Source organism: Lepidochelys olivacea (assembly GCF_965140295.1).
Source record: "Lepidochelys olivacea isolate rLepOli2 genome assembly, chromosome: 12".
NCBI classification, from domain to species: Eukaryota; Metazoa; Chordata; order Testudines; family Cheloniidae; genus Lepidochelys; species Lepidochelys olivacea.
This window is the reverse complement of record NC_140422.1, coordinates 14,906,000-14,918,030: the sequence shown is the minus strand read 5'-3', so window position 1 is coordinate 14,918,030 and position 12,031 is coordinate 14,906,000.

Below are 12,031 nucleotides of genomic sequence, written 5' to 3'. Positions count from 1 at the left end.
TCACCCTCTTTTAAAGGAGGGTGATTACTGGTTAGAATCTCTTATTCTGTCTTTGGCGAGGAAGAAAGGGTCAGTTCCGTTGTTCAGATCTAATTTGGGAATAATAATCACATTCCTGCTTTTCACAAAGCAGACAGACACAAGTTGGAGGAAAGATAGGATAGTGAAGATGGGGGAAACACAGCTTCTGTTGCTGTTCTCAGGATAGAGGGCAGCTGGCCAGTCATGGACGGATGCTTTAGGCTGGCAGGTCGGTCGGCCACAACTGCTGTTGCTCTGGCGCCTGGCTTGCCTCGTCATTTGATTGTTCTGGTCAGGTCTCTCTACTTCACTGGTGCTTTTCAGGCTGAGCAGAGCTGTGCTAGTTTCATGCAGTGCAGCTGATTTCAGGATCAAGTACAAAGCCGAGACAGAGAGAGAGAGAGAGAGGGGACAGGAGTGAGACAGTGGGGGATGTAAAGGGACCCAGAAAGGAGAGGGGATGACAGAACAGGATCTCACATGTATTAGGCTGGGGTCCTAGCTGGCACAGCGATGATGGTCCCCACTGGATTACCAAGGCCTGATGTCACAGCAACAATCCTTCTGCCACAGCCATGAGGTTGGTAAAAGTTCCCTTTTTCTTCTTTAAGCTTCTTTTAAAGGGCCCAAAAGGGGCGATGGGTGGAATGGCCCATCCTTTCATTAATTTGCCCATCAATTAGGCCTAATTTTCAAAGCACCAATTTTCATCCATTGATTTCTGGTCTCCTACTCCCTTTGTTTACCAGTCATAGTCTTAAAACACTCCTTGAGTGGTATCAATACCACCTTCTGTTTAAATTAATTCAGTCTTTCCATCTCCTCAAATCTTCTTTTAAACAATTTTATGTAACAGGCCATTGCAACAATTCATGAATCTTTATCTACTTTCCATAAGTTAAAGCTCCCGTAAAGGTAGGCCTTCTAGGAATCAATTATTACAACAGCTCCGAGGAACACAGATGCTGCGCACCTGCTACTACTCCACATTGTGAGGTACAGTTTCCTCCTTCCTACTGGGCTGGTTAGTTTGACTGACCACTGAAGGGGTGGGCGGGGGGCAGAACAGAATTATGCCCCTGCCTCCTCCCCACTCCCTTTTGGGCCTTATGGCAGACCCTGGGGAATGGGGCTAGAGCAACAGCTGCATGTGCCATGTCTGGGATTCTGCTTGGTTGCTAATGTGGGCTGCCCAAGGGGCACAGGAGAAGGTTCCTGATCTCCCCATTCCCTCATAGCACACCATGTCCTCCTCAGTCTAACATAAAAGGCGCCAACCACACCAATATGGTTTTTCAAAAATAGGAAAAGGGACAGGTTACTCATAAACTATAATGTTTTTACGGTGAATCCCCATCCATGGTACTTGCTCGGCAACTATTTTGAAAGATATTTCACTGTATGTTTTTATTGACCAATGATGCGTTAAAAGCCTCTTTAAACTGGCTCAGATTTTTATCTGGGTGGGTTTGACTTTGGCGGGGAGGGGGGGGACATACTATAGAGTTTTGCTTTTCCCTTGTAAGCTCATTAATTAGCATCAAATAAACTAAATATATAGCTGCTTTATACTTTAAAACGAAGTTCAAGCAGCAAACAACCATATGAAGAATGTTGTCTGCAAGGCTTTGTCAGACAGTACTTCATGTAAGTTTCATGACTGCATTTACTTTTAATTGATCCTGCAGCACTGTGCTCCTTATGGAGTGTTTTAAATCAATGTCAGCCATAAAGCGATACTAAACTGTACAAGATCCTTTTTTGGTTGCAGTTAAAGATAACTTATTAATGAGGACATGAGTAAAACTCTTAGTATATGAATGTAAATATGGCCAAAAAATTTTCAGGACTCTCCTTTTCCTGTGTTTTATAGATTGAGGAATGTCACACATCAAAATGTAGATTCTTTCTGTTTTTCTTCATGAATGATTCAGCTGAGATTTGAGAACGTTTTCCATTCACCTTGCCCTTCTGGGCTGTATCCCATTTTCTCCATCTCCTTATTAGCTGGATAATACATTAGTTTATCTCAATTACAGAATATGATTTATAAATACATGGGTAAGGATCTCCCTGATCAGCATCTTAAAATGTGTTTTGGCCTTACTTTGGGTGGAAAGAATAGTCCACTTTAGCATTGCTAGGATGACAGCAAATTATTTTTTCCAATAAAAGTTTTTCTATGAAAACATTTGTTTTTTCATTTTCATCAACATTTTAAAATGAAAGCAGATTTTTTTCCACAAAAATTTCCCTCTCATCAAAAAGTTGAAAGAAAAATTTCAACCAGCTCCAGGCAGCAACCAGCTTATATCATGTGCAGCAGCATAAGTCTTCAAACTTAACTAAAAACAGAGGAAACTGTTTACATGCAGCTTCTTTCAATATTGTGTTAACCAGTGGGAGTGCTTGCTTACAGCAAACAAGCACCCTCATTGGCTCAAGAAACTTTGAGCCAACTTTTCATCTCATCCCTAAACTTCAATAGCTGCAATCATGTGTGCTATGTTCATTACCAGGAGTAGATGGTGACAGTGTATTCTTGGAGAGCGGTCCCGACTGCTGAACGTTGCTTTCCATATTGATTTAAATTAAATACATTTCCATGAACAGGATCCTGTATTCTAGAAGGCTGGTTCAGAAGGATTCTTACAAAGATTCGGGTCCTTCACTCCTTGGCTAAGATTTGATGCTTTTTAGAATATGCTGCAAGATTTATCCATAAGGTTTCTGATAGCACTCATCACCATAGTACCCAAGCACTTGACCTCTTGTAGCTGCCTACCAGACACTTGCCACTTAAAAATGGACTGAGAAAACCAACCTACTTCCGAAACCTCATCAAACTGCAATCATACTGTAACCATTTGGGATACTATGAACCTGGGCTTCATCCACTTTGAAAGGCCACATAGTTAAGCAGTGGAATAAATTGCTTGGGGAGGTGGTGGAATCCCCATCATTGGGGATTTTTAAGAGCAGGTTGGACAAACACCTGTCAGGGATGGTCTAGATAATACTTAGTCCTGCCAGGAGTGCAGGGGACTGGACTACATGACCTCTCGAGGCCCCTTCCAGTTCTATGATTCTATGTAGGATGGACATTGATACTTGAATATCCCATTGATAACTCTATGCAAAACTAAGTGGTTATCATTCACATGAGTTCCAGGAAACCTTTCCTCAGGGATATTGTTTCATCTCTCTATAGCATCTAAATTGTCATATACTCATAATCACTAAAGTATCTGAGTACTATTTGGGGAACTCCCAGCACTGCTTTGAGTTTTACTTTTGTACAGTATGAACCCTAACCCTAAACCAAAACACAACATTCAGACAAACACAGTAGCCCAGATCCTTAACTCAGGTAAAGTGGCATAGTGCTATTTTCTTCATTGAAGACATGCTGATAAACATCTCTTCATGTCCTGCCCCACTAGTAAGCTTAGTCATATATCCACTGTGAACCTGCTGATTGTTAACAGTTTTGCTCTGAAGCTTGTGAGTTCCATTCATTAATAACAAACCACCAACAACTATATTCCCTTGTTTGGGACCACATTTTTGCTGAAGCCCCTAATTTTAGTGCCACTGGAACCCAAAAGCAGCAGAAAAATTTGGAGAAAAATATGCATGTTCCCTGGCTGGTTTCACCACAGAGCCCCAAACCAAGGAAGCTTTGAATTTTACTGCGCAAGTTACTAATGGTTCTACCCATAATATCCTCTCAGCTCTCCAGTCCCATTACAAAATATAACAAAATGTTATTTAGTCATCCAAAGCCCCTGTGCTGTAAAATAATCCAGTTTCAGGATCTGAAGCAACCATAATTATTTGGGATGTTGATTCTTTAAAGAGGTCCTCAGCATACAGCTGGGAGGCAAGTCCGGAGTAATATTTCCTGAAAAAGAAACAGGGAAGCAAATCTTACCACGTCTCATAGACTTTAAGATCAGAAGGGACCATCATGATCATCTAGTCTGACCTTAGTAGGCTGGATACTGTGGCACAGGCTAGCCAAAGAGACGGGCCCAGACTTGTACGTGGGCAGTTAGCGTGTCACTGCAATGTCCACACTGCTATTTTTAGCATGCTAACTCATCACAGGCCACAGAACCTCACCCACCTGCTCCTGCAATAGACCCATAACCTCTGGCTGAGTTACTGAAATCTGCAAATCTTGATTTAAAGACTTCAAGTTACAGAGAATCCACCTTTAGTCTAGTTCAAACCAGCAAGTAACCTGTGCCCATGCTGCAGAGGAAGGTGAAAAACTCCAGGGCGTTGGCCAATCATGCTATTCAGGTTAGCTACATCAGGTTCATTTGTCAATTACCTGTTTAAGGAGGGAGGAAAGAGAACATATTGTGGTATGAAATCCTGTTATCTGGCTCCAGGAAACCCGTAGCTTGGGAAAATGTGCCATCTCATATTACTCAGGTATGTAAACACACTGACATATAATTACTGCATGCATTGTGATGAAGTGTAGGATAAGAATGCTTTACAATCTTTTAAGCATTTACATTTTTCCTTTTAGCTCCTCCTAGGGAGGAATCATAGTTCCTAAGAGCTATATGGTGGTGGAAAGGATGCAAAAAAAAGTCATGGCAAGGTCAACATGAAAGAACTTAAGACAGTAAAATATTGATAATTTTGTGCCTAATGCTGTATATATCAGAGGTAAGTGATTACATTCAAGAGAGAGAGAGAGAGAAAGGGGGGATAAATAATGACAGGGCTATCATAAGGTTATTCCAATTTCTCTCTCATTCCTTAGATTTTAAATTTTTAAAACTGCAAATCTGGATGGTTACCAAAGCACAGATTTCACAATTTACCAAGATCCTCCCACTGCGAAGTCAACAGAGACCTACAGCAGGAAACTCATGGAGGTTCTGCTTCAGGATTATTCCCCAGATCATTGCACTGGTGTGTGAGGGGGAGCCAAGGGATGGGATTTGTCCTTGAGGAAAAAGCAGAGTTAGGGTTTGTCTTCACTGCAGCTGGGAAATTGCCTCCCTGGTAGGGTACATAGACACACACTAGCTCTGCTGGAGCTTGAGTGCTAAAAATAGTAGCTTGGATACTGTGGCACAGGCTAGCCACCTGAAAACGGATCCAAAGGCACAGGCAGACTTGTACTTGGGCAGTTAGCCTATGTCACTGCAATGTCCACACTTCTATTTTTAGCATGATAACTCAAGCTGAGCTAGCATGTCTGTCTGTCTCAGACTGGAGGCACACTCCCAGGTGCAATGAAGACACACCCTAGAGTTCTGCTGAACCTGAAAGCCACATGAATCTTGGGGGAATCATGGGTTCACCTAGCCAGAAGTCAAGAGCTTCTGCACTTGCCCCAGAGCCTCCAATCATTGCTTGTGGCGTCCCCTGCAAACCCCAATTAAAGGGATGATTTCATAGACTGGAGAACCTCTGCAGGAAAGTTAATACAAGCACAGTATGTATATCTGGTAAGGCTGCTGGGGTGGGTGATGATGCACATGGGGAGCCTCTGTGCATGGAGCCAAACCACCCTACTGTGTTTCCCAAGACAACCACCATGCTTAGGAAGGAGGGTTTGGTTCTTTTATCCTCTGACAACAGAAAGGTATAACTGCTTTTTGTAGATTATTCAAAGCAAGTATATTTGAGTCCCAATCCAACAAAGTACATGCTTAAGTTTCAGCATATGTGCAATCTCATTGACATCAAGAGGACTAAGCAAATGCTTATCGTTAAGCTTATACCATAGTGTTTTGCTGTAACAGGGCCTTTACAATTGAAATTATCTTCCGCTCAGATAATGCTGGACAGCCTCAAAGGGCCTCCATAGCTTCTGCACATGATGAAGCAGAAGGAATACAGACAGGAGGAAACGTAACTAAACACCTCTTGTTACAGTTATATAGCCTTGCTTCCCATTCCTCTGACAACTTGGTGCCAGGAGTTAAAACTTGGATGCACAGCGCACTTCTAGAGGCAGTTAAAAGTATACACAAAGGGGAGGCTTTTCCTGGAAAGAGGGAAAAGGAAGGCTAGACACACACACACAATAAAACAGTTGTATGCATAAATGACATCCTTAAACAATAAAATGAATCAGATAGTCCTAACAGAGGCTGAAAACTGTTCTTTTCCCAAGGAGTGAAGGACCTGAAAGATTCTTCCTGGAACAGTGTTCCAGGCTACAGAATCCCATTCATGAAAATGTATTTATCTGGGTATTTACCATGTGAACCTTTCCAAGATAAGCGTACACTTTAGAGAGCCAACAGAACCGGTTAGTTATTGTGTAGGGAATGGCATTTCCTATGAGATGCATCTGTGAGATGCAAACTCCTGAGAGTTGAGGAGTAGAGCTGTGCAAGAGGTGACCATTTCTGGTTGTAGGGGATTCAGCAATTAATATTTTTGCTTGCTTACTTTGGTTTGCACCCTCTGCCTATTGCATGCTGCCCAAGATTCTCTGGTTTCAGGGCAAAACTATAAATCCCACCCTAGAACACTTGGGGAGTAAGAGGATTCACTTAAAACACAAGTGGAGTCAATCTGAAAGGTGCAAAGTTAGGCAGAGTTTTTGCATTAGCAGTGAAACTAGGCAAAACCTGGGTTTGTTGTTCTTAAATATTTGCACAGCTCTAGCATGAGTTATTTCCCCACTTGCAAAGGCTCCCCATCATAAAGGAAATCCTTGTAGTAAGAAGGACTGGAGGTAACTCCTCCAAGAGCCAGTTCAGCTCTGCTTCCTTAGTTGAGTAGCTAGGCTACGCTCTCCTTGTCCCCTTTGGCTAAAGAACACACCTTTCCCAAAGAGTGAAGGACCAGAATCTTTGCAAATACCTGCATCCCAAGGTGAATTCATACCTCACACACATATATGCTGCCTCTATGAAATCCTTAGAGTACACAATAACTTAGATTGGAGTAGAACAGCAAATAGGAAGTGGGAAGAGACAACAGAGGGGCATTGGCAGTATCAGAGGCAATGGAGAAAGTGGGGGTGAAACAGGAGGCAACGGTAGAATAGGGGAAGGAAAAGTAGGGGAAGAGGCAACAAACCGGGGAGAAGAGGAAGCACAGGTGTACAGCCCTGTCAGACTGGGCAGGATCAAAGGGACTTATGAAGCCAAGCAGGGGGGGCAAGCACCATGACAGGAACAAAATCAGTATTTCCTTCCAGTCATCCTCTCAAACAGACAAATCTCCTTCCAAAAACTTTGTGTGAAATTTAACAGCACTGCCAAGGGATGAGGCGGGAAGGGTGGACTTGTCTTTGGTCAGGCAAGCTCCCACGATCACCACAGACAGGCACAGTGGTGCTACACTGATGTGTGGTCTCATCACATTGCCTCAGAAATATGATCCCGAAGAAAACAAAACCTGAGGACGCATAGAAATTTTCATGGAGTTTTTCTGTTTGGAAGGTGGGAAGAGGCTCTGATTTGGGATGGGCTGACACTCAGGGTCAGGTCCTGCTTTTCAGGTAATATTCCTATTGGCAAATGCAAATACCCTCATCAACTAAATACCAGTTTCTATGCTCTTTCCCCTCCTGCACATCCTCTTCTCACCAAATCAGACTCCTTTCTCCTTATTTTTCCTCATCGTGTGGCTCCCCAACATCTCTGAGGCAAATTCATCTTTGAGGAGCTGTCTACTAGGCCCACTGCTCCCTTAAAATAAGGTAAATAGCCCTGACCATTGCTTCTGCAGCTGGGAAACACTCTGGTCTGGTGACACTAGTAAACTAGGGTGAGGGAATATTCATGAGCTGCATATCACTCAAAGGTGGATGCAAAATGAAACCAGTATCTCTGTGCCGTACAACCAGTTCAATCTTAGATCACCCCATTTTTACTTTTCATTGTTTCTTTGGCAGTAACACTGGTAGTTCAGACTCAACATTTTTCATCCAAATCTCCTTCCTAAAATACAGAGAGAGACTTTGAATTAATTGGATTCAGAGTAGCAGCCGTGTTAGTCTGTATCTGCAAAAAGAACGAGGAGTACTTGTGGCACCTTAGACCCTAACAAAATTATTTGAGCATAAGTTTTTGTGAAAGCTTATGGAGCTGTGTGTTTCGTGAAAGCTTATGCTCAAATAAATTGGTTAGTCTCTAATGTGTCCCAAGTCCTCCTGTTCTTTTTTTGAATTCACTGTGAGAGGTAAAAGCGAATTCCTTCCTGTCACCCAAACCTACCTCCGATTTGAACGATACATTTCAGTTGTGTGTGCCTGGTGACATGCAGTAAAACACCAGCATCTTACTGTACTGGATACTAATTAGAAAAAGAAATGTGTTCGATGTCAGGCTTCAAGAAAGCAAACTTAACATCTGACAGCAGCTGGAGAATGATCGCCATAATCAAGCATTGTCCCTGCTTAGATCTCTGCCAAACAATCTCACTTTCTTCCAGCTAATGCTCCATAAGAGACGATCTTTCTTTACTGTTCCAAAGAAACATGTTGTCAGTTCCCACCTGCTGGCATTGCCAGAAATAAAACCACAGTTGATCAGACGCAATAGGTCAGGGAAGTAATGCGTGTAGGCTGTGTAACAGGGGAATCGCTAACATTTATCCCCCTCCCCTCAAACTGCAGTCATTTTGTTATGCTTTTATTAAACAATGAGATTTTTAAAGCTAGAAATATGTCCTTTTTTGGAATTTAACAAGGAGGCAAAATTCAGGCTTGCTGCCAGGCTCAAAGTTCGATATCATTTGGGAAACAAAATATATTAGAACAGCTTTTGGGGTGAAAGAAAACGCAGATGTCAGTCTAGTGACACAGAGTAATCTATTTGCTCAGTGCTTGTATTTTGCTACCAATTTTGTATTTTTCAAAAAGGACAATAAAAGAATTGTGCTCTCTGCTAATTAATGACAAGCTGGTAAAAGCATCTATCCATTGTTCCATTTATTTCTTCATTTCCAGCAGTTAACAGCCCTGTTCTGAAATGAATCAATGTCGTTTACACAATGCTGTCACCCCTATTGTTTCTTTATCATCCTTGCATTTTCATAAATCGGAGGTGTTAATTCCTTAATGGCTTTTCTCAGAGCTTTAAAATGTATGCAAAATGGTAATCCGCCTCCTAAACAATTCATGTTTACATAGGCACACTCTTAAATATGTTTACTATCAAAATGAGTCCTTTGTTTGGATCGAGCCCTATCTGTTTGTTTTCCAAACACTGAATCATAACAGGTACGTGGAGTCTAATTTTAATTAGCAACACCATCAGGTAACACTATTTTTTTGGAACACCCCCCAACTGGTTCCATTCACAGGTGAAAGGCCCTGTATTTTTCCCATAAGAGCTGTTGGGGAATATAAATTAGATTCTTAAATATAGATGAGTTTGGGTATGTCAGGGTTTGAAGGCTCTTTCAGGTTGTGATCCAAAGACCACGGATATCGGTTCAGGGCCTGAATTAGCCACCTTATTTATGTATTATCTCTTAAGGACGCAAAGAGAATTTCTGCACAATAGTTAGAGACGAGCAGAATAGAATTAAACTGCTTGTGGGAAAGGGGAATCCACTGTAGGAGCAAACTAAAAAATAAACTTAGTAGGAATAAATCCTTCTTAGCAGCTGAAGTCAGTGGACAGATTTCTGTGGTACTGACAGGACCATCAGATTTGGTACGGTCCCCTCACATTTGACAGAAGATGGTAGCTTTTCAATAGCTTCTTTTGGGATCATCCTTTGTTAAAAGACAATTATACCCCTGCTATAGAATTTTCTAGGATGGTTAAAAAATAAAACACATTTTAAAAAAGGCTGATCACCATCTCTCTGGGCCTCTGATTCCCAGCTGTAAAATAGGGATATATTACCACTTCCTTTCTGTCTTGTTTATTTAGGCCAATGGGACTACCCACATGTGTGAAGTAATGCCTACGTTTAAGTCTTAGACTGGGGCCTAAGATTGCAAGCTCTTTGGAGCAGAGACTCTTTCTTCCTCTGTACATACAGAGCCTCATATAATGAGTCTCTGAACTCATTTGGCTTCTTGGAAATATTGCAGATAATAAACAATAATGGAAAGTGCATTGTCCTCTATTACATTCTACAGGTTTTTAAAAGTAATTTCTGTAGAACCCTATTGATTTAATCTCTCTCAAATTATGCCAATTTTTCCATAAGTGATTTATAAAGGTCACCCTCATCACACACCATCTTTTCGTTCTGCGGTCGTACAGCACCTAGCACAATGGGATCCTGGTCCATGACAGGGGCTGCTAGGTGCTATAGTTCTACTACTAATAAATAAAAAAACAATAATACTTCATATTTACATCCAAAAGCCTGTTCCAAAGCCACTGAAACCAAACAGAGTCTTTACACTGACATTAAAGGGCTTTGGAGCAGGACCCGCATGAACTGTACTGAAAAAACTTTCTGAGAGTTATACACAAACAAATTTAGGCTAATTTTGTTTTTCCTGAATCAAAGCACATTTCTTTAAAAGTGGGCTCTCAAATCTATTCTGAACTAAATATGAAACAGTTTGATGAGGGAATTGTTGGCATTACAATAAATATAAAAATGAGAGAATACCTGATTTTTACCTGGGAAAATAATGTTGCCAATTCCAAGCAGTCAGAGGAAATATGTGAGAAAAAAGCATTGGTGGTGATAAAAGGAAGAATTTGAGTAAAAGAACACTCTTAAATAGTATTGCTGTAGCTCTGTTTATTTCCCTTTTGTATCAAGTTAAGGAACAGATTAGACATTGCTTAGAAGTGACACTGGAGTTTTCCAATAAAATGTAGTGAGTGTAAGATCCACGTTGCTTAAAGGATGGATTCCTCAGAGTAGGCTTTGTCTACACTAGCACTTTGTCAGCAAAACTTTTGTCAGTCAGATGTGTGAAAAAAACACACCCCTGACTGACATAATTTTCACCGACTGAAGTGCCAGTGTGGACAGTGCTATGTCGGCGGGAGAGCTTCCCACTGCTCGTTGGGGGTGGTTTAACCATGCTGGCAGGAGAGCTCTCTCCCACTGGCATAGAGCGACTACACAGGAGACCTTACAGCGGTGTAGGTGCAGTGATACAGTTGAGTTGCTGTAAGGTCCGTAGTGTAGACAGCCTAAGGCTGAAACAGAGAGAGAAGATCAAGGCTTGGCAGTGACCATAACATGCTGCTGCACAGCAGGTAAACACTGGAGTGGAGCAGCTGCACCAGCTCTGGCAGCTGCTGCCTCTCCTTTAGGCTCTTGTTCTGAGTTTTGTTAATCACCCATTGTTCTAGGTGGGAGAGCCAAATTAAAGAACAGGGTGAACAAAAATAGCTCCAGAGTAAACGGGTCATATGAAATACCACTGCATTAGGAAGCTATAAGGAGGAATCAGAGGTATACTAGGGGACACATCAGTAGAGGTGGGCAAAAAGGCCAATTTACAATTAACTGAGGCTAAACAAAAATTATTTTGTAATCTTACCAACTGTGAAACATCTGCCATTACTAAACACTAGAGAGTGTATGAATGTTCATATGGCAACACCTGAAGCCACAGACACACCAGGCTCTATTTCATTGCTAAGAGATGTACAGCATGGGGAAAGAAACAAGAACTCTTATTATTGGCCTTCAAATTCAAGAAATTTAAAAAACACCCTTGTGATATTTCTTACAATGCTCACAATAAAAATATTGATGCTACAGATTGCCATTTCTGTACTGTTAACCATGGGTAAAGTATGTATCAGAGAGAGCCTTGTCTACACGTAGAAGTTGGAGCCCTCAGCACTTGCTGGGGTCTCACCTAGCACTGGAATTCATTATGAAACATGTATTCTACAAAACACAATAAGAAAAGCTATTAGTATATTTCCTCCCCAATCAAAGCTAGCAAGGTCTGAAAATTTTACAAGAGTTGCCTCTCTCATAAGATTCCAAGCCTAATTCCATGACCAAAACGGTTTTGAATAAGCTTCACATACAGATCCCAAAGCATCACACAGCATGTTCCTCACAAACCTTTGAGGTC